We start from the raw sequence: 27,144 nt of genomic DNA on the forward strand, positions 1-27,144 counted from the left end.
TCACGATAAGGGGCTGAGGATACAAAAATGAATACGCTGTAACATCTATCTTCAAGGAACACTGTCTCATAGGGAAGACACTATTACCATTGAGATTACTAACCAATATCAATTATATTTTGCATTCTTGGTTTTCTAGATTACACAAAAACTCCCAATAGTATAACTTATCCCCTACTTCCATATTAGACATTAAATTTTTAAAAAACAAATAAAACAAAAAGGCTTTTAAAAAAAATTGAAAGGTTAAAAGGCAAATCCTGTCATGCCATTATATTTTAAGCAGGGAAACTTGCTAAGAGAGTAGTTCTTAAATGTTCCCACTGCAAAAAAAAAAAAGTAATTATGTGAGGTGATGGAGATGTTAACTCACCATACTAATACATACATGTCTCAAATCATCATGTTATATACATTAAACCCACACAATATTCCATGCTGATTCTTTCTCATTAAAGCTGGGAGAAAAAAATTAGAATACCATGAGAGAAATGCACCTTTTATATCTTGCTTACCACAGTACTCTAGCACTTATAATACCAGGCACATAGTAGGTGCTCAACAAATATTTGTGAGTGAATCACAGAACCACTGAGTGGTTGAGTTAGGATTCAAATCCAGTTCTAATTGGTGCCCATCCTAAGAGTTTGTCAACTGTATCAGACAGCTTGTGAAGACAAGATTGGATCTTTCTTATTTTCATGTCTTCCATATCCCCTAGTACACTGCTGTGTGTAAAATATGCCATCAATATATACTTACTGAACAAAATAACATTTAGACTTCATACTATAAGTTCTAAGGTACTAGAAATAACAAACAAAAACAGTATGTGAATATCTGTAGGTAGAACCAATTCACACCATTTCTTCTTCTAGTGTCAGTCAGTCAGTCACATCCGCCTCTTTGCAACTCTTCTTCCTAGAATACATCTCTGATCCCACTGCCTTCCTTCTTCCATTTAAAAAATTCTGACTTTGCTTTCAAGAACCACATCTTTCTTATTTTTGCTTTTTGGTCTTACTCAGTATTGAAAGAAAAAGTTAGACATACAATTTCTGAACACTCATAGCAATTTTTTCCCTCTCTTATAACGCCTGATTTTTTCCTACAAGACTGTGAGTTAAGGCAATGGCCCGACTCCAACTTTTTCCTTTCCTTTATCATTCCTTTCTTCTCTCATTTTTTTTCTTTCCTTTTTTTCTCTTTCTCTCTCCTCCTCCATTTCCACTCTTTCTCTCCCTTCCTTTCTTTTATTTTTAGGTGATTAAAGAGAGAGGTTTAAAATGCTTTAAAAACATAAACATCTATAGGTGTAAAATTACAAGATACTATAATCCTTTAAATGATGTGATTATGTCTTAAATACCAACCTAGTTACATTTCTCCAAGAAAGCTCTCCATAAGGGTAGACTCTGACGAATTAAAACATTCCCAATGAAGCTGAAACACCAATAACAGATTAACAGAACAATTTCTAAGATCCCAAGGACTTCAAGTACTAGATTTAAATTTACTTAGACTCCTATACAGTACACAAAAGCATATATAAATTTCCATATTATTACGGCTAAAAAACATTTAAGATCTGAAATCTTTTACTTCTGACATTTAACATTCTCAAGAATGTTCTTTTACTCCCTTATATGATATTCCAACAAATTTTTGAAATACTCCATATATTGAGTAGTCTACAGTTGGTTATCCATTACATCAAAGACTCTGTATGACAAAAACATTAATTTCAGCTTTAAAGTATTATTATCTACATTGGGAAGCATCACACATCATTGGTATACAGTACTCTAACTTACTGAGTGATGTGACCCACAGGAGATAACATTTGCTATAGGAAAGTACATAAGACACAGGAAGGTAAAAGGGATGTGTGTAAGCCAAGAGCATGGGAGAAGAAAAAAAATAAAAAAACAACAAGAACAGAAAAACTTAGTGAACACAGGCATGTAGGATAAGTAACATAGATGGAAACAACTCAATATACCTCAAAAAGGCTATCTGAAGGCACAAACATTTTATAGAACAGAAAAGTAAGTGGTGGTCATTATTATAATATAAGCCATCATATAATATCTTCAAGAAAACAAGAAAGGGTATAGGACATCAGAGGTGCTTATTAACAATGCACATACTACAAAGAAACCCAGCTAACTAGAGTAATTTTTTTTCAGCATCACTGAAGTTTAGTGTATAGATGAGTCTATTTTACATTGTCACAAAAAGTAGTTATTTTAACCTGATCATGCTGTTACAAGGGTATAACCTTTCATTTGAGAGACAGGACCTTGTTTAATTCACTGCACCTGAAAGTTTTACCTGGTTTATAAATACAAAGGGCCTGGGGGACATTAATTTAAATTAAAATATTAATAACAGAAATCTTTCTGCCATTTTAGTAATAAAACTTATTTGAGGCAATATTCTTAGTTCTTTAAGTAAAGAGTTAACAACTCTAGAGGCAATATTATTCCAAAAGGCCTCCTTAGCCAATTTTCTAAAGTACAGAATGATCAATAAAAATCAGCCTGTAACAGTATCTTCCAAACATCAATTGGAAAGAGTCTGTGTTCAGTGGAATGCCAAATAGTACTGCCAGACTTTTATAGAAAGAGAAGGCTATGTTTGCATTGTTCTGTTAATAGCATGCTAACAAGTATGTTTCCTGTCGGGTCACTAATGGACAGAAAAAATACATAATAAAGCAGTGAACAGTGGACAGCCATTCATGCTCTACTGGTCTACCATTACTAGAGAGAAGAATGAGTAAGTCCTCTAATCTTAAGCAGCTATAGAAAAGAATACCCTCTTGTTAAAGCTCAAGAGAATCTGAAGCGGGAATAAAAGAGAAAAAAGTCAGACAGATTATGCTGTCAATTTTAGTTGTCATAATGTGCTTCAGAGATAAAACATTCCTCTGAATGGCAATTGAACAGATGGAAATTTTCATTTTTGGTTAACTGGATGGAAGAATTGGACCAGTACCTAAAATGACATTGAAATGAAGCTCAAACCCCCTCCCACAAGAAGGAAACAGATGCATCATTCCAGATACAAAATAAATGATTGAACAGTGCATATATTATATTGGCATCACTGTATCCAACTGTACATCTGCACAATGTTTTAGTCTCCTGGAGAGAGAACAGACATTTCTAAAAGGGAAAATAGGCAACTATTGAAGTGAATCAGATAAGTATACCATTTGGGTAAGAAAAGCCAAACAACATCACTGAAATTGAAGTTATTCATGCTGAGATGAAAAAAGAACCATAAATTATACCAATTCCAATGCCCTTGAACTTACACATTGATTTAAATGTAGTAGACTTAGAAATATGGAACCACATTTTCAAGATTTTTAAAATCTTAAATCAGAATGAATTTTTTAAAAAAATGACCAGTTAAGACTCTAAAGAAGTTAGCGTTGAATACCCACCTAGCTTGAGTTGACAAAAAGAGTGACATATTAAACCAAAGCCACATTCCTATCTTAAACTATGACTGGAGAAGATTCGCAGTATAGGTAACAAAAATGAAGTCTTTGATAATTTGCAGTTAATAACTGATCCTGTGAGTTATGTGAACTACAGCAATGGGGTGATGAACTCCTTTTTACTCTTTTATCAGTCCCATTTCCACTTTCTGTCAACACGGTCCTGGCTGGTGTTTCCTGCTGCTTTCCTAGCCAGCTCTTGCCAGAACGGATCCAGGCAGGTAGCTTACACCGTTCTACACTTGCACCTCAGTCTTCCTATCAGTCTTTTTCTGTCTTTCCCAACTCATTTAAGTCCTCGATCCAGCTGCAGAGAAAATATGAGATACTAGCTTTAGAGGGCAGGTGAGCAAGGTTTGTCATTTTGTTTTAAGGTTTAATCTCAGGTAACATGGGACCAGCATCACTCCTGCCTTTTAAAGTGACTGTATAAGAAGGTCTGATCAGGGGATGCAGATGATGCCTGAGGATGCCAGCAGAATAAATTTTGAGGTTAGAACCTAAAAGAGAAAGAGGCAAAAGGAAAAACGTGTCTAACATAAAAAGATTTCATAGTTAAATAACAGAAATTCTGGCTTCTTTTTATATATTAAGTCATTCATCACAATGTAATGAGACTTTACTATGTATCTCGAGTGATAGAATATTTTATCAGATATGACTTCCAATCAAACTATACTTAATAAGGACTCACTGTCTTGAAGACTGATTGAAATATGTCTCACAAGACTGTGAGAACAGCACAGGTGAGAAAAATAAGTGCAGTGCAGCCCTACAAAATATTAATGGAGAGCAGATACCATGAGCACAATGAATTATGAGTCTGTACTGGTGTGTAGTATTCACAATGGTATTCCCTCTAGAAATAAAGTTGCACAGGGAAGTCACTGCATTCTCCCAATCATTTTTAAACACAGGCAAATGTGAAGCAGAGCTCATTAAAGATACAGAAAGACAAATATAACCTAAAAGTAAAAGTATAAGGAGGTTGGGCCCATCTGGACTTATTAGACAGAAAAAAGCCTTGAGGGGAATAGCTGGGAATGTGGGATAGGAGAAATAGTTAGAAGGTAATTGGGAAAGGGGAACTCATGTTGGCTCCCTCCCTGGGGTGTTTCTGCCAAGGAAGGAGAATAAGAATAGAACTTTCAGGAATAGTATCATGTGGTGGTTGAATGCCCAAAGAGTGTCTGTTGCTAGAAAAAGGCCAGGGTGTAATACGGTAATGATTCACAGAAGACTAAGCAAAAGAAGTGGACCAGGAGTCATTTTTTTTTTCTCGGACTCATTCTGATACTCTATGTTTCAAGTCACTCTATCACCCACTCTCTGTGAGCGGTATCTCTGTCATTCTATAACCATTCTTAAATTAACACACGCAGAGATTTAATTTGAAAGATAACCTAAATCAAAAGGCTTCACAAAATACATGTCAGGGGTTTTATGGTCACCGGTCATGGGACAGAGGATCATCACCAAGGAAGCAGGGGGAAACTTCCAATCCACAGGAGAAGAGGACAGGTAGGAGTCCCAGGTCTTCTTAAACGAGAGCAGAAAGAGCATGAGCAGGACTAATCTAAAGGAAGCAGTGTGTTCTCATTTCAAGCTAAAGTTCACCCCTACCTCTATTTCACTGTCATTGGAGACAGATACTTAAGATTCTTATTTTGGTATTTTATGTTTTCTTATCAAACATGATAACAGCATATCATTTATTGACTTTAAGTATGAAATAAACTAATTTATGAAGAAAGCATTTTTAAAGATGGTTAGGAAAGTGCTGAAAAATAACCTCTGAATAGCTAGTGAGTACGTACAGAAATGCTGACAAGTGTGACTGGAGGCTGAATTTACCTAAATGCAAAGCCTCAAATGGGGTAGAGAAAAGCTGAAGTGCTATTAATGAAACCATATGTGGCAAATGTACATTAAATCTACTCATCTCTCACTGAAAAGGAGCACTAGAGACTAAAGCTCTTTTAATCCCTTGGTTCATCTTTTTTGTTGGGCAGATGATTAGCACATTTTCAACGCTGACAAATTACATACTCTATTAAGTACTGGATCCTTCAACACTATGAAGATTACGATCTTTAGCAGTCATTTACAAAAAATTTTTAATTTTTTTCTTCTATTACATTGTCTTTTAACATTTTTATTTTTCCTCATCAAATATTATTATGAAAATTCCCACCATGAAGAAAAAAGTTCTCTCAATTTGGAATTCTAAACACTGTTAGCTTTTCTGTAAAAGGCAAAAAACAGAAATAAACACCACTTTATTCAACAAGGTAAAATAACAGTGCACCTAGTTTTTTGAGAACTTTCTTTAAATAGTTCCAGAATTAGTACTCTACAGCAAACATTTTTCAAAATACACTGTATTTAATGATGATGATATCAACAGCATTATTCCTGTGTATTAGTGTAACTAGTTATCCTTTTTTTAAAAATTGAGGTGATATTCACATAAGATAAAATTAACTATTTTAAAGTTCACAAGTCAGTGGGATTTAGTACATTCAAAATGTTGTGAAAACACCCTACCTAGTTCCAAAACATTTTCATCACGCCAAAAGAAACCCAGTAACCACTAAAGCAGTCACTCCCTGTTCTCAGCTTTCCCTAGCACCAGTAATCTGCTTTCTGCTTCAATATACTTACCTATTTTGGATATTTTCATATAAATGGAATCATACATTATGTGACCTTTCTTGTCTAGATTCTTTTATGCAGCACATTAAAATGTTCACAGTTCACCCATGTTGTAGCATTTACATACTTCATTCCTATTTAGGGCTGAGTAATATTCACAATTTGTTTTTCTATTTATCTGCTGATGAACATTTGGGATGTTTTCACCCCATGGCTATTGTGAATAGTGCTATTAACATTCATAAACAAATATCTGAGTACCTGTATCAATTTTCTGGATATATATTTAGAAGCAGGATTGCTGGGTTATTCTATGTTCTTTGCTTAACTTTTTGAGGAACTATGAAATTGTCTTCCAGAGTAGCTGCACCGTTTTACATTCCTACCAGCAATGTAAAAGAGTTCTGAATTCTTCCAATTTTTATTTTTTATTTTTTTCCAATTATAACCATTCTAGTGGTTGTGAAGGGGTATCTTACCATTGTTTTATTTTGCGTTTCTCTAATGAATAAAGCTATTAAGCATCCATCCTGTGCTTGTTGGTCATTTCTTCTTTGGAAAAAGGTCTATTCAAATCCTTTACCTATTTTAAAATTTGGTTACTTGGAAAATTATTTAAAATACATTTAAAATTTGGAATACTTATCAGATATACTGTTTGCAAATATTTTTCTCCCATTCTGTAGGTTAACTGTTCACTTTGCTAATAACGTCTTATGATAAATGGAAGTTTTTAATTTCGAAGTCCAGTTTTTCAACTTTTTGTTTCAATTTTCAGTGCCATATGTAGTAATCCACTGTCAAATTCAGGGTCATAAAGATTTACCCCTATGTTTTCTTCTAGGATATTTATAGTTTCAGAGCCTACAATTAGATGGTGCAACATGCAGGATCTTAGTTTCGAGACCAGGGACCAAACCCACATCTCTGCATTTGGGAGCACAGTCTTAACCACTGGACTCCTAGGGAAGTCTGGTCGATCGTTCTGAGCTAATTTTTGTACGTGATGTCAGCCGGAAGCCCAACTTCATTCTTTTGAATGTGGATATCTAATTGTCTCAGCACCATTTGTTAAAGAGATTATTCTTTCCCCAATGAGAGGTCTTAGTACCCTTGTTGCAAATAGCTGGCCATGAATGCATGAGTTTATTTCTTCTAGCTATTCTACTGGCCTGTAGTTATTCATTTACACTATATACTTCTCTACATGCTAAAAGCATAAATACAAGAGAGTATGGATAAGACACAATACTCTAAGATCTTTAGTTTGACTTAAAGTTTCCCACTAGACTAGTGACGTGCTTCCTCAATAGCAAGTACATATGCGACTTGTGTTGTACCTTTGGTAGGGACGATACCACCCTACCAAAGCACTGTCTTCCTGGAGCTGACATGAGAAAAGATTGAGATTCCTTAGATTCTTGCAAATCAATTTCAGGCACTCTCTACCATAAATGTATGGTGGCTCTGAGATGCCACTACCAACCTTCCTCTTTGTGTAGCTCATCATCACTGGGAGCAGGAAAGGTGATAAAAAAGGGAAAGGGTGACACAAAGCAGGCACAGCTTCTGCCCTCAGGAGATCTGTATCACTGGTTAGCAACAGCTAATAAACTTGGACTAGGTGACCAAGAATTCAGTTTATCACACACTTATAAGCATGTGCAGTGATTACTTGTAACCTCATAGCCAGAAATACCGAAGATTTCACTGAAAATTATGTGAACTCGGTGTTTACTGCAAGTGTTCTCTTGATATATAAATTCAGAAAACAGAACATGGAAATGGGCAAATGAAAGATGTGAAGGGGTAAAATACTGTTTTATGTTAGTTCCAAAAATGTCTTTTGAACTTACTTTTTTTTAAGACTCATTTTCAAGATAGTTTTAAAGAAGAAAAGTCTTAGGAATTATTCTACAAAAGTACAGGAAAAAAACAATATAGGAAATTACTTTTTTCCTTTTTTTATTCTAATATTCTAGTGACAAAACATAACTTATCTAGGCCTGACCTACCGAGTCTACTGTTTCCAACAATGAACACTATTAATGGATTTACTTACAACTCACAGTACAATGACATTAAAAGATATGCAGAGAGTCATAAATTTTAAAACTGTGATATGATCATGGAAATAATGATTATTTTTATCTTTAAGAGGGAAGAAGGTAGTCTTTTTGATGCCAAAGATGCCATTAGAATTAGAAAGTGCTTGAACTTTGCTAGGAGATACTAAAGTTAAAGTCTCTCTTTGTATCAGCCAGAGAAGCAGAACACTTAAGAGCAACTTAAGAACCAGTCATCTGACTGGAAGCTGAAGTCCTTGTATTAGGCACTGTGAGAATACTATCATGCAAGAGCTCTACCCCAAAGGCCCCCAGGATCAGATAATACCACTAACTTACGAGAGGCTCTCTAATTTATAAGGAATCTCTTCTGAAAAACTGTCCCATAAGAAACTCTTCTACCATCTGATAAATCACAAAGTATGCGATGAGGGTCATATGAGAGGGAAATTTGATTTATTTTACCAACCTCTTTTAGGTGGCATATTCCTCAGCACACTTTCTCTTCTTTCTCTCCATTTCTCAACAGGGACTTAACCAAGGATACACAACACCGAGCTAAAACACCAACAGTCTAGAGTAGCCTGACCAGGAAGACCAACTTAAAGGCGTGGAGGGAGGGGACCGGGAGAGTGGAAGGGCTTCCTTCTAAACTAACCATGCTTGTTTATCTCAGGTATCAGTCACGTGGAGCAGTGCTTCTCAGGCTTTAATATGAGAACCACTTAGTATTTAATATGCATGTGAATCACCTGTGGATCTTGTAAAAATGAATATTCTAATTCAGTAGGTCTGGGATGGGATCTGAAATTCTGCAGACTGTATCTGACAAAAAGAAAGATGATTTTCAGGGAGATACTACCAGGACTCTGACCGAAACTGCTAAGTCTATCTCTACCATTCTTCCTCTGCCAAGCGTCTCACTTGTTTTATGGTTCTTCATTTCTTCTGTGGGCTTCCCTGATGGCTCAATTGCCTGCCAATGCAGGAGATGAGGGTTCGATCCCTGGGTCAGGAAGACACACTGGAGAAGGAAATGGCAACCTACTGTAGTATTTTTGCCTGGGAAATCCCATGGACAGAGGAGCCTCAGTGGGCTGCAATCCATGGGGTTGCAAAAAGAATTGGACGTGACTTAGCAACTGAACAACATTTTTTCTGTATCTAAAGTCTTCCACCTCATAGAGATAAGCCTCACAAGTAAAGGAGAGGAAGATCCCTCTTCTTAACCTTTTGTAACAAGTGTCAATTTAATTGCCCTTTGATCCAATCTGTTACTGTATTAAAGCATATTGTTATCTATCATAATGGTTGAAGCACTACACACTAAAATGAGAATTAATGATAACTTTCCTCCAAAAGGGCACTTCTATTTTAAAAGATTATCTAATCAACCTACATTAATATTTATTAAGGAGACTGCTATGTGGAAAATATTTTAGAGATCCTCTGCTCCTTATTCGTCTGGTAACATGGTATCATTTCCACTTAACTTTAATTGGTCTGGATGGGTTTTAAGTACATAGAACCTATCTTAAGAATATGTAGCCTTGTATCCTCAAAGCCTCCAATCTTACTTCCTCTACCACTGTTAAGTGGCTTCATACTTCACAGTATACTGAAAACAGGGGTTGATACAGTGTACTCAAATACTGGAAATTTTAAATCATAAATCTCTGAATATAATGAGTCTCCATTACTGAAAATCTCATCTTAACAGTAAACTATATTGCAAAAAAAAGGGGGCGGGGAGAGGGGACTTATGAAGGTTTGGTAAGAAACTGTAGACAGGTCATGGTATGGAAAGGAAGCAGAGAAAGGTATCACCTTCTGTGTAGTGAGTGTCCTATAGAGAGAAAAAAGGGATTTTTGCAGAGAGGAAAGAAGATCACAGAGACTAGAGTTGAGTCATAGTATCTTTCACTTTGGAGGGAGCACATGACTCAAACCTTTATGACATTTTTGTGGTTTATTCATTAATAACCAGAGTCTTTGTTAAGTTTCTAATTCAAGTATTCACACCTATTCATAAAATAAAGTATGCTTTCAACATGTTAGTGCAAATGAAATTTTACAAGTCTATTCTACATATTTATTAAACAAAATGAACAATTTTAAAGGTCATAAAGCTACCATATTTCCAAAACAGCAATAATTTCTTATTGCTAAAATAATTTATTTGGATTTTCACATATTTTATTCCATAATTTTCAGAAAACACACCATTTAGGAATAATCCTTCAAAATGATACATACTGGAAAGAAAAGAAAAGTGATCATTAAATTTTTTGTTCCTACAGTATCAGTTTCTTAAAGGACACAGTTAATGTTAATGATTACAATTGACATTATTAAAATTAAAATTTTAAATTTGCTGGTTTATTTATCCACTCATTCAAGTTTATAGTTGCCCAAAATGTTACTGAATATGTTAGCTTTTCAACAATTTAAGCAGTAGCTACAATTTAATTATGCTGACCTAGATGCATTTCTGAGACTCCTAGAATTTAAAAACTCAACTCCTTTCTATAATACTCCTTCCAAAAAGATATAGGTGGATACTACTTACTGACTGAGAGTCATATTAAATATATGCTTGCCATTAATTAGCAAGATACTTGGCAGGTGGCCAGAGAATAAGCCTTTCCCCAAGATGCTAACACCTCATTTAGAGGCTATTTTAGACATTTAAAAACTTTTGTTCTTGCATGGGCCTAAAATTTAAAACTATAAGGAGGAAGGAACCCGGGCAATAAAGGTAAGAATGGAAAGGGAGATCCTGAAAAGGTTTTATTTGCTAATGTGAATAAACACATGGTTATTCAAATAATATAAAAAAGGAAATACAAAATTTTAGCAGTTGTAAATAATTATGCTTCATTCTTTTTCTAATTAAATTCTAATGTCACATCAACAAGTTATCAAGATTTATTTTCCAGCAGGTGAATCAAAAATAAATTATCTAAATAAAGTACAATTAAATATTTAACTGCAATGTCAGCAGCCTTTCCAGCATACCTAGTCTGAACTATTATACAGCTGACTAAAATCTTAAACTGGCTTTGACTCATTTTCCTTTCTTACAGCTTAACCATTTTTTGGTTGTTTTTTTGTCAGTATTTGTCAGTATTTCCAGTGTTTCAGTTATTCTCCTCATCTGGACATCCTGCCTAAATGAAAACATCTTAGTAAAGTCAGATAGTTACAGGAATATTGCACAACAGGGTCAGACAGACCTTTCCATGAGTTTCAAAAGGGACTGGTTGGAAAATACACTGCAACCACCAAATCCGTCTTGATGAACATGCCACATTTATAACATTGGGCTTCCAGGATGGCTCAATGGTAAAGAATTTGCCTATCAATGCAGGAAACAGGGTTTGACCCCTGGGTCTGTAAGATCCCCTGGAGAAGAAAATGGCAATTGCTCCAGTATTGCCTGGAAAATTCCATGGACAGAGGAACCTGGCAGGATACAGTCCATGGGGTTGCAAAGAGTCAGACACCACTGGGCAACTGGGCACACACACTCACATGTGCTATCTTACCAGTAAGCACTCATCTTTGGTACAGATGGTTGAGTGGTCAAAAAAGTCTTAAAGGTAAGAGTACTTTGGAAAATACAGAAATACATGTGAGGTATTATTAATGAGGTCTATTAATGATATATTCTAAATATCATTTATATTCTATTATTCCATAATTCAGGTCATTAATGAGAAAGTCTGCTTAATAAAGGTACACTGTCTACATCTGCATAAATTTTACCATAGACTTGAAGTATTTTGCATATGCTCTAGCTTTGATAAAAGGTGGTTATTTTTAAAAGGTATATTACAATGTATATAAAATTTAAGTATCTCTCTTCTACATTTAACAACTTCTCATTGCTCATAATTTTACTTTTGACTTTCACTGACAATATATACTAATCTCCAATGCTTGAGGAAAAGAATTTTCAGTTTTAAAAATGCCTATATTTGACTGTATTGTATTATTTTATGATTTTGATCATAAATTAGTCAAAATTATTTTATGACTTTGATCATTAACTAGTCAAGATATTTGATTACAAATGAGACCTTAATAGAAATATTTGATTAGAAACAATTTATGAAAATAACATTTCTAACAAAATAAGATCTATTTTAAACACACACACCTTCTAGTATACGCCTGGTACTTAAACAATAGTCAATAATTATTAAAGAGGTGAATGAAAGTGGTAAGAGATGGTTCTGGTCTTATGAACTGCACATTTCTCCTATTATACCATCTGTCTTCCTAGATGGCACATACGCATAAAACAATACATCTGATTCATTTTTTAAAGCTATTTCTAAAAACAGTCACTAAATGCAGGTTCATTTCAAAAGCAGAAAAGGGGGCCTCAGAAATAACATCTTAGAAGAAGAAAATCAAATTTCAGAGGTAAAATGACAAGAAATCTCTTAGGTTTAAAGTAAAACCATCTCAAAGACTTTCATATTCTCAAAGGGACTACTTTACTCTTTATTCTGCTGCTGCTTAAGGAAAGCAGCAGAAACACTGCAAGAAATGGGTAACTGCAACTTTGTGGTCTAATCCAAAGTCTGAGGATGTCATACCTTCAGCTTTGTTCGTTTTTCTCAAGATTGCTTTGGCAATTCAGGGTTTCTTGTAGTTACACATAAATTTTAAAATTATTTGATCCAGTTCTGTGAAAAAGTCATGGGTATTTTGCTAGAGATTGCACTGAACCTATAGATTGCTTTAAGTAGTATGAATATTTTAACAATATTGATTCTTCTAATCTAAGAACATGGGATGGCTTTCAATTTCTTCATATCATCTTCAATTTCCTTGATCAGTGTTGTATAATTTTTAGAGTGGAGGTCTTTCACCTCCTTTGTTAAACTTATCCCTATGTATCTTATTCTTTTTGATATGATTTCAAACAGACTGTTTCCTTGCTTTCTTTTTTTTTGACAGTTCATTATATACAAAAGTGACAGATTCCTGTATATCAATTTTGTACCCTGCAAATTTACTGAGTTCATTTACTAGTTCTAGTAGTTTTTGGCAGAGACTTGAGGGTTTTCTATTTATAGTATCATGTCATCTGTAAATAGCGACAATTTTACTTCCTCTCTTCCAATTTCGATGCCTTTTATTTCTCTTCTTTGATTGCTGTGGCTAGGATTTCCAATATTATGTTAAACAGAAGTGGTGAGTGTGGACATCCTTGTTTCATTCCTTATCTTAGAGGAAAGACTTTTAGTTTTTCACTGTTAAGTGAAATATTAATAAGTGAATATTAATATTCACATAGTAAGTGTGGGTTTGTCATAAATGGGCTTTTATCATGTTGAGATAGGTTTCCTCTACACCCACTTTGATGAGAGTTTTTTTTTTTTATGAGAGTTTTTATAAAGAATAGGTGCTGAATTTCATCAAATGCTTTTCCTTCATCTGTTGAGATGATCATGATTATTGATTATTAACCTTATGATTATGGTTAATCATGATTATGATTATGAGCCTTCCTTTTGTTAATGTGGTAGACTGCACTGATTGACCTGTGAACACTGACCCATCCTTGTGTCCCTGGAGTAAATCTCACTTAATTGTGGTCATATCATAATTTTTTCAATTAGCAATAATCGCGCCTTGGATAAACCTCATTGGCTACGACACTGCCACTGCGCAAAGCTGATATCATAATTTTTTATATATGGTTGAACACAGTTTGCTAATTTGCTAATATTTTGTTGAGAATTTTTGCATATATATTCACCAGAGGTATTCTCTTGTAATTTTTTTGTGGGGTCTTTGTGTGATTTTCGTGTCAAGTTAGTGGTAACCCCACAGAATGAGTGTGGCTGAGCTCAACAGTTTTTTGGAACAGTATGAGAGGGATAGGTATTAGCTTTTCTTTGTTATGTTTGATAGAATCTTCCTGTGAAACCATCAAATACTGGACTTTTGCTTGCTGGGTTTCTTTTTAATAACAAATTCAATTTCACTAATAGTGATGGGTCTGTTTACATTGTCTATTTCTTTCCAGTTCACTCCTAGAGGCTGTATGTTTCAGGAATTTGTCCATTTCATCTAGGCTGTCCAATTTGTTGGCATACAACTGTTTGTGGTATTCTTTTATCACTTTTTTGTATCTCTGTGACAGTTTCTTACTTTATTTGGGTCCTCTCTCTTTTATTCTTGATGAGCCTGGCTAAAGTTGTATCAATTTTATCTTTTCCAAAAAAAAGCAGCTCTTGGTTTCATTGATCTTTCCTCTTGCATTTTCTTTTTTTGGGGGGGGGGGGTCTCTTTTTGTTTTTGTTTTTTTTCCCCTCTCTCCTCTCTATTTTTTTCTTCCTTCTATTCATTTTGGGCTTTATTTATTCTTCTTTCTCTAATTCCTTTAGATGGTAGGTTCAGTTGTTTATCTGAGTTTTTATTGCTTCTTGAGGAAGACCTGCATCACTTTTAATTTTTTTTTTAATTTTCCATTTATTTTTATTAGTTGGAGGCTAATTACTTTACAATATTGTAGTGGTTTTTGCCATACATTGACATGAATCAGCCATGGATTTACATGTGTTCCCCATCCCAATCCCCCCTCTCGCCTCCCTCCCCATCCCATCCCTCTGGGTCTTCCCAGTGCACCAGCCCTGAGCACTTGTCTCATGCATCCAACCTGGGCTGGTGATGTGTTTCACCCTTGATAGTATACTTGTTTCAATGCTGTTCTCTCTGAACATCCCACCCTCGCCTTCTCCCACAGAGTCTAAAAGTCTGTTCTGTAAATCTGTGTCTCTTTTTCTGTTTTGCATATAGGGTTATCATTGCCATCTTTTTAAATTCCATATATATGCGTTAGTATACTGTACTGGTCTCTATCTTTCTGGCTTACTTCACTCTGTATAATGGACTCCAGTTTCATCCATCTCATTAGAACTGATTCAAATGAATTCTTTTTAACGGTTGAGTAATATTCCATAGTGTATATGTACCACAGCTTATTAAACTTCCCTTTTACAATTATTTTATTTGCATCCCATAGATTTTGGAACATTGTCTCCATTTTGACTTGTCTCAAGGTAAATATTTTCTGATTTCTTCTTTGATTTCCACATTGAATCATTGGTTTTGAAATAGCATATTGTTTAGTCTGTATATTTTCCCCATACTTCTTCCTGTTAACTGATTTCTGATTTCGTACCATTGCTTTCAGAAAATCATGCCTGACAAAATTTTGATCCTCTTAAATTTGTTGGGGTTTATTTTGTGGCCTAGCATATGATTTATGTGGAGACCATTCCATGTACATTTGAAAAGAAAGCATATGCTATTGTTTTGGGATAGAATGTCCTGTCAGTACTGGTTAAGTCCCACTGGTCTAAAGTGTCATTTAAGATCAATTTCCTTATTGATTTTGTCTGAATGATCTGCCCATTGATGTTAAGTGGGATGTTAAATGCCCCTATTATTACTGTATTACTGTCGGTTTCTTACTTCACGTCTCTTAATATTTGCTTATATATTAAGGTGCTCCCAGTATTAGCTGCATACATATTATATCCTCTTCTTGGACTGATCCCTTTGTCTTATAATAATGCCCTTTGTCTTTCATAACAGGCTTTGTTTCAGTGTCTACTTTGTCTGACATGAGTATTTGTTACCTTTGCCTTCTTATCATTTTGATGAAGTATCTTTTTCCATTACTTTCAGTCTCTGTGTGTGTCTTTCTCTCTGAAGTTAGCCTCCTACAAGCAGCATATGGATGGGTCTTGTCTTTTTATCCAGTCAGTCACTCTACGTCATGTCACTGGAGCACTTAGTCAGTTGACATTTGAAGTGATTACTGACAAGTATGTACTCACTGCCATTTTGTCACTTGTTTTCTGGTTGTTTTTGTAGATCTCTTCTTTTCTTCTTTTGGTTTCTTCCCTTGTGGTGTGATGATCTTTCTAGTGATATGCTCCTACTTCTTTCTAGTTTTTGTGTATCTGTCGTAGGTTCATGATTTGCAGTTACCACAGGACTCATATACACGAACTTCTAACTGTATCTACTTATTTTAAACATGTGGTCATTTAAGTTCAAACACATTCTAAAAGATCTACAATTTTCACTCACTACCCTCCCTACATTTTGTGTTTTTGATGTCATATTTTACATCTTCATGTTTCCCTTTACTGATTATTGTAGTTTTAATTGATTTTACAATATTTTATCTTTTCATCTTGGTGCTAGCTTATTTACTTGGTTGATCCTCAGCCTTTAACTATATATTTGCCTTTACTAGTGGGATTTTGCTTTTCCTGTAAATACTTACTTCTCGTTAAAGCTTTATTTTTTCCCCACTTAGAAAATACTCTTTAACCTTTCTTTTAGAGTAGGTTTAGTATTGATGAATTGGTTTTATTTTTGCTTGTCTAAGAAGGTCTTTATCTCTCCTTCAATTCCAAATAATAATCCTGCTGGGCAGAGTATTCTAGGCTGCAGTTTTTTTGCTCTCAGCGCTCTCAACATATCATGCCATTCCCTTCAGGTCTGCAACATTTCAGCAGAGAAATCAGCTGATAGCTTTATGACAGGACTTTTGTATATAACTCTTGTTTTTTCTCTTGTTGCCATTAGAATTCCCTCTTTAACTGCTGTCATTTTAATTAAGATATGTGTGGATCTGTTTGGGGTCATCTTGTTTGGGACCCTTGGTAATTCCTGTATCTGGATATCTTCTTCCTTCCTCAGATTCTGGAAATTTTCAGCCATAGTTTCATCAAATAGATTTCCAGTCCCCTTCTCTGCCTCTTGTCCTTCTGCATGCATGCATGCTCAGTTGTGACCCCACAGACTGTAGCTCACCAAGCTCCTCTATCCATGGGATATTCCGGGCAAGAATACTGCAGTGGGTTGCCAATGCCCTCCTCCTGGGGATCTTCCCAATCCAAGGATTGAACCCATGTTTCCTGCATATCCTGCACTGGCAGGAGGAGTCTTTACCACTGCACCATCTGACTCCTTTAATGTAAGGGCTGATATACCTGATGTTGTCTCAGAGTTCCCTAAATTGTTCTCATTTTAAATGTATCCTTCTTTTGCTGTTTCGAATGGGCAATTTCCATTATTCTATCTTCCAGATCACTTATACTTTCTTCTGTATCACCTAATCTGTTAATTCCTTCTAGTATGTTTTTCTTTTCAGTTACAGTATTCTTTATTTCTTTTTTTTTTTTTCTAATGCTTTTTTTTTCTTTTTTTTTATTATTATTTTTTTTTCCAGTGGGTTTGTCATACATTGATATCAATCAGCCATGGATTTACATGTATTCCCAATCCCGATCCCCCTCCCACCTCCCTCTCCACCCGATTCCTCTGGGTCTTCCCAGTGCACCAGGCCGGAGCACTTGTCTCATGCATCCCACCTGGGCTGGTGATCTGTTTCACCATAGATAGTATACATGCTGTTCTTTTGAAATATCCCCCCCTCACCTTCTCCCACAGAGTTCAAAAGTCTGTTCTGTATTTCTGTGTCTCTTTTTCTGTTTTGCATATAGGGTTATCGTTATCACCTTTCTAAATTCCATATATATGTGTTAGTATGCTGTAATGTTCTTTATCTTTCTGGCTTACTTCACTCTGTATAATGGGCTCCAGCTTCATCCATCTCATTAGGACTGGTTCAAATGAATTCTTTTTAATGGCTGAGTAATATTCCATGGTGTATATGTACCACAGCTTCCTTATCCATTCATCTGCTGATGGGCATCTAGGTTGCTTCCATGTCCTGGCTATTATAAACAGTGCTGCGATGAACATTGGGGTGCACGTGTCTCTTTCAGATCTGGTTTCCTCAGTGTGTATGCCCAGAAGTGGGATTGCTGGGTCATATGGCAGTTCTATTTCCAGTTTTTTAAGAAATCTCCACACTGTTTTCCATAGCGGCTGTACTAGTTTGCATTCCCACCAACAGTGTAAGAGGGTTCCCTTTTCTCCACACCCTCTCCAGCATTTATTGCTTGTAGACTTTTGGATAGCAGCCATCCTGACTGGCGTGTAATGGTACCTCATTGTGGTTTTGATTTGCATTTCTCTAATAATGAGTGATGTTGAGCATCTTTTCATGTGTTTGTTAGCCATCTGTATGTCTTCTTTGGAGAAATGTCTGTTTAGTTCTTTGGCCCATTTTTTGATTGGGTCATTTATTTTTCTGGAATTGAGCTTCAAGAGTTGCTTGTATATTTTTGAGATTAATCCTTTGTCTGTTGCTTCATTTGCTGTTATTTTCTCCCAATCTGAGGGCTGTCTTTTCACCTTACTTGTAGTTTCCTTTGTAGTGCAAAAGCTTTTAAGTTTCATTAGGTCCCATTTGTTTAGTTTTGCTTTTATTTCCAATATTCTGGGAGGTGGGTCATAGAGGATCTTGCTGTGATTTATGTCGGAGAGTGTTTTGCCTATGTTCTCCTCTAGGAGTTTTATAGTTTCTGGTCTTACATTTAGATCTTTAATCCATTTTGAGTTTATTTTTGTGTATGGTGTTAGAAAGTGTTCTAGTTTCATTCTTTTACAAGTGGTTGACCAGTTTTCCCAGCACCACTTGTTAAAGAGGTTGTCTTTTTTCCATTGTATATCCTTGCCTCCTTTGTCAAAGATAAGGCGTCCATAGGTTCGTGGATTTATCTCTGGGCTTTCTATTCTGTTCCATTGATCTATATTTCTGTCTTTGTGCCAGTACCATACTGTCTTGATGACTGTGGCTTTGTAGTAGAGTCTGAAGTCAGGCAGGTTGATTCCTCCAGTTCCATTCTTCTTTCTCAAGATTACTTTGGCTATTCGAGGTTTTTTGTATTTCCATACAAATTGTGAAATTCTTTGGTCTAGTTCTGTGAAAAATACCGTTGGTAGCTTGATAGGGATTGCATTGAATCTATAGACTGCTTTGGGTAGAATAGCCATTTTGACAATATTGATTCTTCCAATCCATGAACACGGTATGTTTCTCCATCTGTTTGTGTCCTCTTTGATTTCTTTCATCAGTGTTTTATAGTTTTCTATGTATAGGTCTTTTGTTTCTTTAGGTAGATATACTCCTAAGTATTTTATTCTTTTTGTTGCAATGGTGAATGGTATTGTTTCCTTAATTTCTCTTTCTGTTTTTTCATTGTTAGTATATAGGAATGCAAGGGATTTCTGTGTGTTAATTTTATATCCTGCAACTTTACTATATTCATTGATTAGCTCTAGTAATTTTCTGGTAGAGTCTTTAGGGTTTTCTATATAGAGGATCATGTCGTCTGCAAACAGTGAGAGTTTTACTTCTTCTTTTCCTATCTGGATTCCTTTTACTTCTTTTTCTGCTCTGATTGCTGTGGCCAAAACTTCCAACACTATGTTGAATAGTAGTGGTGAGAGTGGGCACCCTTGTCTTGTTCCTGATTTCAGGGGAAATGCCTTCAATTTTTCACCATTGAGGGTGATGCTTGCTGTGGGTTTGTCATATATAGCTTTTATTATGTTGAGGTATGTTCCTTCTATTCCTGCTTTTTGGAGAGTTTTAATCATAAATGAGTGTTGAATTTTGTCAAAGGCTTTCTCTGCATCTATTGAGATAATCATATGGTTTTTATCTTTCAATTTGTTAATGTGGTGTATTACATTGATTGATTTGCAGATATTAAAGAATCCTTGCATTCCTGGGATAAAGCCCACTTGGTCATGGTGTATGATTTTTTTAATATGTTGTTGGATTCTGTTTGCTAGAATTTTGTTAAGGATTTTTGCATCTATGTTCATCAGTGATATTGGCCTGTAGTTTTCTTTTTTTGTGGCATCTTTGTCTGGTTTTGGAATTAGGGTGATGGTGGCCTCATAGAATGAGTTTGAAAGCTTACCTTCATCTGCAATTTTCTGGAAGAGTTTGAGTAAGATAGGTGTTAGCTCTTCTCTAAATTTTTGGTAGAATTCAGCTGTGAAGCCATCTGGTCCTGGGCTTTTGTTTAGTACTCTTTATTTCTGACTGGTTCTTTTATTTACATTGTTTAGTTCCTTGTTACAATTCTCACTATGTTGATCTATTCTTTTTCCAAATTCAGCTAACATTCTTATTGCCAATGCTTTGAACTTTTTATCTAATAAAGTGTTAATTTCTGTTTCATTAGTTGTTTTTTTAGGACTTCTTTATTGCTCCTTCAATTGAAACAAATTCCTACCTTCTCATTTTGCTTAACTTTCTCTGTCTCTATGAAATTAGGTGGAAAAGTCAGCTACTGCAGTTTTAAAGTGGTATCCTTGCACGGGAACATCCCTGTACAGGTTATATGTACCCACTGGCTTTGGTGGGAGAGTTGGGTCTAATGTGAACACAAGTCACGTCTCTCCCCAGGGTGAGCTGGCAGCTACCACCTTGGTAGGAGGTGGTCCTGGAGATGGGAGGTGCTAGAAAACCAGGTAACTGTTAGGCATTCTCTACTGCTCAGCATTCAACACCACTTTACTGGGGGTGGTGGGTCCCAAGCTGCTGGAGCAGAAGCCCCGAGGATCATGTCTGAGCTGGCTCCATTCCCTTCAAGTGTGTATTCTTACCCCTCCCGGTAAAGGCACCCTCACCCCAGAGGTAAGCAGTGCTGGAAAGAGAGGGGGCTGGTGCAGGCCCTCGGAGTGCATCTGGGCATGGGCGGTGTTGACCCCGGCTATAGTCCGCAACCAGACAGCTTCTGACGAGCTCACTTTGTAAAAACCAGTCATGGCTGTCCCCGCCCTGCTCAGATGCCACTTGGGGTATGAACTGCCTTTGTTTCTCACAATCGAACTCCTCCTCAGCTGCTGCAGTCCTTTCTGTATCACGGAGCTCTGTCACTGAACAGGCGGGGCAGGGGCCTGCAACGAGCAGGTCGGGGCACGGGCTGAGTCAGTCTAGCAAAGTCAGGGCCCCAGACTGCCACTGATGCGCGGCCTGTGTAAGCGTCCCCAGCGGCCGCCGCGGCCACCACAGGTCTGAGCCACCTTCGAGCCTCACAGCCGAGTTCTCCCCTCAGCCAGGACAACCCTCACCCCAGTGTGGAGCGGCATCATGGAGCGAGCAGCGCAGGGGCACGTGCCAAGACGGCTGGGGGAGACGAGCGGGTGACTGCCGCAGCTTCAGTCCGCCCTGCTTCCTCACAAGAAGGGTCGAGGCTTCCGACAGCTCTCCTGTTAGTCTCACTGTGCCCCCAACCAAGGGGAATCAGCTTCCCAGTGTCAGACCCCAGGGCTGGGGCACCCAAAATACGACTCAAATCGCGCACTCCCCAGGGAGGACCTCCTCTTCTGAGTCCCCTCCCAGAGGCACAAGTTCAACCTGACTGCCTCTCTACTTGCTTCTGAATCTTCCTTACAGCCTTGGCTGTACAGGAGTCTTTCTGCTACTCTCCAGTTTTCATTGAACATTTTTTCACCTATAGAAAATATTTGGTACTTTTGATGTGTTTATGAAGGAGGTGAGTTCTGCACCCTCGTACTTCACCATCTTAATCCCCTCTTTCGATTTTGTAATTCTTAGAATAACTAATACTTAAGACAGTCTCCAAATTGTAGCATAAATGAACTGCCGAACTGAGTAGTACTTTGGAAAGTGAGAGAGCTAAGAAAAGTAAGTTTCCATCATCAATATCTTGTAATAACCTATAAAGGAAAATAATATAAAAATAATATATTGTATATATAACTGAATCACCTCCTCTGAACCTGAAACATTGTAAGTCAACAATACTTCAATAAAATAAATATATTAATTTAAAAAAGAAAAAGAAGAGTAAGTTCAACTGATTTACCTGGACAGATGAACTTGGGTTCCATAATGAATACAAATGGAGCACACCACTAAATGACCTTGACAAACAACACTAGAAACATTACTTTTCCTCATTTGCTGTAATTCTTCCACAAATACAATGAATCATGACAAGTGCTAGGAAGAAAGTCTAATTCACAGAATTTAATAATACTAATTATAGTTATTGTTGTTGTTGACATTACTACTCTTAATGTAAAGCAATTATGAAATTCTCAGAGCAAAAAAGGACAAGGAACTCTTGTTCTCTTGCATCAAGTATTTTCAACCTCACTTAAAAGATTTTAAAATACGTTCAACCTTTTTTAGGTGTCCCTAAAAAGAAGGCATGTTTTAATTAAAATCATAAAACATTTTAGGATATTCTATGAATTTGATGATGTACATGGTTATGATTACATTATCTCTGACAACTCAAGACAGAATATTACTCCCTGCTGGAAAAATTATATGCATGATTTTTTTCTTTTTAATTTTGGTTAATTCTGTAATTGTCAATTTCATCACTGTGCATTACTGACCAGGAATAATCCACAGCACCACTTTGAAATGCTGGTCTTAAGATTAGCATTTTATAAAGCAATAGTGTAGGATTTATTTGGAAGAAAAAATAAATAAATCCAATTATTTTAGAGAAAAGATTCGTTCCTCAAATCAGCTCAAAGGAAAATATTTAATAAAGTGGCAACTACACTTTTTTAAAGACAATGCTGCCACCTGCTGGAAAAATACAAAATGTCTCCATCATTTCCCAAATGTTAGTGTAAACACATAGTTACATTCAAGAGTTATATATATGGTGATCTGCCAATTACCTACTGAAAAATGATACACCTCACTTGTCTGATTTTTTTTATTTGTCTGATTTTTAACAACTATGTCTTATTATAGTTTTTAGTGTACTCAAATACTAAATACAGATAGGTTGAAATAACATCAAAAACAGTGCAGCTCTATAACCACACATAACAGTTGGATGATACAGGTTTTGAATAATCAGATGATGAAATACTCATTCTGAAAGGAAAACAAATATGACTACGTATCTTGACATACGTTTGATGCTAGGAACTAAATTAAGTTCAAACTGGAACCACACTGGAAATGTTAACGGAAAAGATAACCTTACAGATTCTAACAAGAACATTTCAGTCCCTGAAGAATAATTTGGTCCATTCATCATAAATAAAAATGTGCCTTAATAACCTCTTTTAAGATCTTGTAATACTACTTCATCATTTCCTATTTTTTTTTTTAAATATTGCTTTGTTTTTGTTTTTATAGTTCTGGGTCCATAAATATCTCAGTTCATTGAACACCTGTTTTCTGAGTATGTACTCTGTACCCAGGCACACATACATAAAGTTCATTCAAGTATTCAAGATGAAACAAAACCTCATGTTTAAGATAAGGATAATAATCTTTAGTTATATGGTTGTTATAAAGACATGAGATTATCAGTTAACACTCAGTGAATGACTCAGTTATCATTAATGGAAGTATTAGCAAAAAAACTCGAGACTATGGTGATTTGAGAACAAAATGGAGGAAAAAAGTGTTTCTAACTGGTGTTACAAATTAGATACATAAACATTGCTATTAATTTATGTTAACCTAATTTATCTTCCCAAATCCTAATGAATTTATTAAAAAATACAGGATGCAGCTACACTGTAAAGCTGATACAGTTAACCATCAGAAGCTGAGAAACAGAGACCAACAGTCCTGAAATACATAAAACAGATATGTTCTGCATGAAGCAATGTTGAATATATATTTATCATCTGAGAAAATTAATCAATGATACATGATAACATGGAAAGTAAAACCAAGAATGCTGTACTGGTCTATAAATCAGCACAGACAAAACAGGCCACACTGGAAAGAATGTCTATGGGTTTTTCCAAAAAGTAGTACGAGAAAACCTCAAGTTTAGAGCAACGGGTGTAAGAGCAAGGAGCAAATAAATGAAAAGGGTCAAGTCAAAGGAATCTGGGAATGCCACAAGTGCTTCTAACATGGAGGCCTAGTTATCACTGATGTGAAGAGCTTGTAAGATGTCACAAAATGAGATCTTTTTTTTAAAGCTTCCAAACAACAGCACGTGCTAAGTACCCCAATGAGCCCCTCCCCTATTTCTCATAGGCAACTATTAATATGACTCTGACCTGATACTGACATTCTTAAGATTCCCGCTTGCAGGGGTTGAAAGCGAAGGCATCCGGAGTACTGAATACAGTTCTCCCAGAGCAATTCCACCAGGGCCCTGTAAGAAGCCACAGGCCTGTAGCATTCACTCAGGTCTGTCTCAGTACAGTCAAGTTCAGGTAAAATGAGGACTCTGCTACAAAAGACATCTAAAAAGGTAGTCAGGTATCTATGGTGAAACAGATCACCAGCCCAGGCTGGATGCATGAGACAAGTGCTCGGGCCTGGTGCACTGGGAAGACCCAGAGGGATCAGGTAGAGAGGGAGGTGGGAGGGGGGATCAAGATGGGGAATACATGTAAATCCATGGCTGATTCATGTCAATGTATGACAAAAACCACTACAATATTGTAAAGTAATTAGCCTCCAACTAATAAAAATAAATGAAAAATAAATAAATAAATAAAATAAAAAGGTAGTCAGGGATAAGAAGACACAAACAACAAAGCCTAAAAGAATATGATGATCACAGAAGAAATATACCACTTCCTATCACAAACATTAATGGGCTAATGCCATTAAAAAAAAAAGTGACTTGTCAACACCCACTCCAAAAAAGCAGGGGTATGTGCGAGAGAGAGAGAAAAGTTTTTAACATAAAGAGGAAACTTATAAACTACAGGAGACTTTAAAGGTCTCTTAAAAAGTCCCAAATTAGTGGGATTTTCTTGGTGGTCCACACTCCTAACGCGGGGGCCTGGGTTCCATCCATGGCTGGGGAAAAGATCACATATACCACAACTAAGAGTTCAACATGCCACAACTAAAGAACCCATGTGCCACAACTAAAAAAAATATTAAAAAGATCCCGCATGCCATGGCTAAGACCTGGCACAGCCAAATAAATAAATATTAAGAAAAAAACTGTATGAGTGATCATAATGCAAAGATTTTGTTTGGAGCTCAATTTATACCAACTGCAAAACTAAGTAAACCAATAAGAGAATTACAGGGAACATAAGAATTCTCTTGTAAGTAAGAGAATTATAGACAACTAGGGAAATGGGAAGGACAGAAAATTTGATATTAAGAAAGTTTTTATTTCTGTATGTGATGATGGTGTCATTTTTATAATTAAAAAGAGGTACTTCCCTGGTAGTACAATGGCTAAAAATGCACCTGCCAGTGCAGCAGACATAGGTTCAATCCCGGATCCAGGAAGATTCCACATGCTAGGGGGCAACTAAGCCTGTACACCACAACTGCTGAGCGCTCACGCTGCAGCTATTGAAGCCCGCGTGCCCTAGAGCCCACACACCGCGGTGAAGAGGGGTCTCAGTTCGCTGCAACTAGAGAATGCCCATGTGCTGCAATGAAGACCCAGAACAACCAAAATAATTTTTTTAATTTAAAAAGAGAGTCGACAAAAAAAAAATAAATAAATAAAAATAAAAAATAAAAAGAGTCTGTGTTCGAGACATGTAAGAGATGTTTATAGGTAAACTGACATGATGTTTGGTATTTGTTTCAAAATTAGAGGAGAGGTGGGTAGCAGGGTGGGAAGAAAATAAAATTTAGTCATGCGTTAATAACTGTCTCAAGTGAGTGATGGGTAGGTACATGGAGGTTTGCACTATCATTCTATTTTTTATATTTGAAATATTTTATAATTCAATAGTCAAAGATAATTGAATAAAGAAAACAAATGATTCTCAGGTTAGAAAAGACATAAAATCCAACTACTTTTTCTTAAAAGGAAGCACATAGACATAAAATAAACTTTAATTTTAAACAAACTTCCATTTTAGATGGACAAACCTCAATTCTAAATTATCACCTTTAAAGCGTGGTTTATTTGACTTCCCAAAAGTGTCTGGAAATGCCATATTCAAAGGCCACCTTCTTTTTATTTTAAAACCAAAAAGCATGAAATGTAAAATTCAGGAAATGTTATTATAAACATGTCTGGCACACTGATAATCTAAACATATGTGAATCTAAACACAATCAAATTAATATAGAAAGTATAAATATATAATTTGGTAATAAATGCTTTCACTAAAATCTTAGCACAGACTTTCTTTGTTCACAATTTCTATAAATATACAATAATGCTTCATTAAAAACCTGAACACAAAGTGAAAAAAATCTTTTAGAATGTAAGATTTTCTAATACAATGCTGAACTTGAATAGGTTTATTTCTTAATCATGAAACAGTTCAAAAATCACTGCCAGTAGCCTGGTGTAAACAACTCACTATAAAAGCCCTAGTGAAGGTTCTACAGGTTTTTTAAATATGTTCCAAAAACAAATCTAGCATGTTTGATTAAATATTTGTCCTGGATTCTAGAAGAAAGAGTCATTGCTATCTAATGCCCACTGTTATCCCTGCCTTGCCCCCAATCTATTCCATTTTGGGAATATCATCTGAAGCTCAATATTATGCAAAGTTACAGACTAGATGCAAGACTAGGGCTTCCCTGGTGGTTCAGATAGTAAAAAATCCACCTGCAATGCAGGAGACCTGGCTTCCATCCCAGGGTCAGGAAGATCCCCTGGAGAAGGGAATGGCTACCCACTCCAGTATTCTTACCAGGAGAATTCCATGGACAGAGGAGCCTGACGGGCTACAGTCTATGGGGTCACAAAGAGTCAGACACTGACTAACACTTTCAATATCACAGTGTATAAGATGCAACTTAAGATGCAACTCTTATATAAGTACATTCAGTTAATTTTAATGTTATGATTTTTTTGAATGCTGAAAATTAAATACTATCTCTGACTCAAATCCCTGACATATCGGAAATCATGTAAGCTTTCAGGTTTGAGCTCTCCTAATAGCATAAACACCCAGGCTTCTTACAAATCATTGATCTAAAGATTAGATTAAAAACAAGTATCACTTTCAAAGTGAAAGTGAAGTCGCTCAGTAGTGTCTGACTCT

General features: G+C 36.1%; 1 protein-coding gene and 1 pseudogene across 1 annotated transcript in view; both read right to left on the minus strand.

Annotated features, from left to right (window-relative positions):
• Positions 1-27,144, minus strand: part of NDUFAF2 (NADH:ubiquinone oxidoreductase complex assembly factor 2) — a 162,250-nt gene that overhangs the window by 129,962 nt on the left and 5,144 nt on the right. The gene's annotated exons all lie outside the window — the stretch shown is intronic.
• Positions 13,816-13,925, minus strand: LOC122684004 (annotated as a pseudogene).

Source organism: Cervus elaphus, chromosome 25 (assembly GCF_910594005.1).
Source record: "Cervus elaphus chromosome 25, mCerEla1.1, whole genome shotgun sequence".
Lineage (NCBI taxonomy): Eukaryota > Metazoa > Chordata > Mammalia > Artiodactyla > Cervidae > Cervus > Cervus elaphus.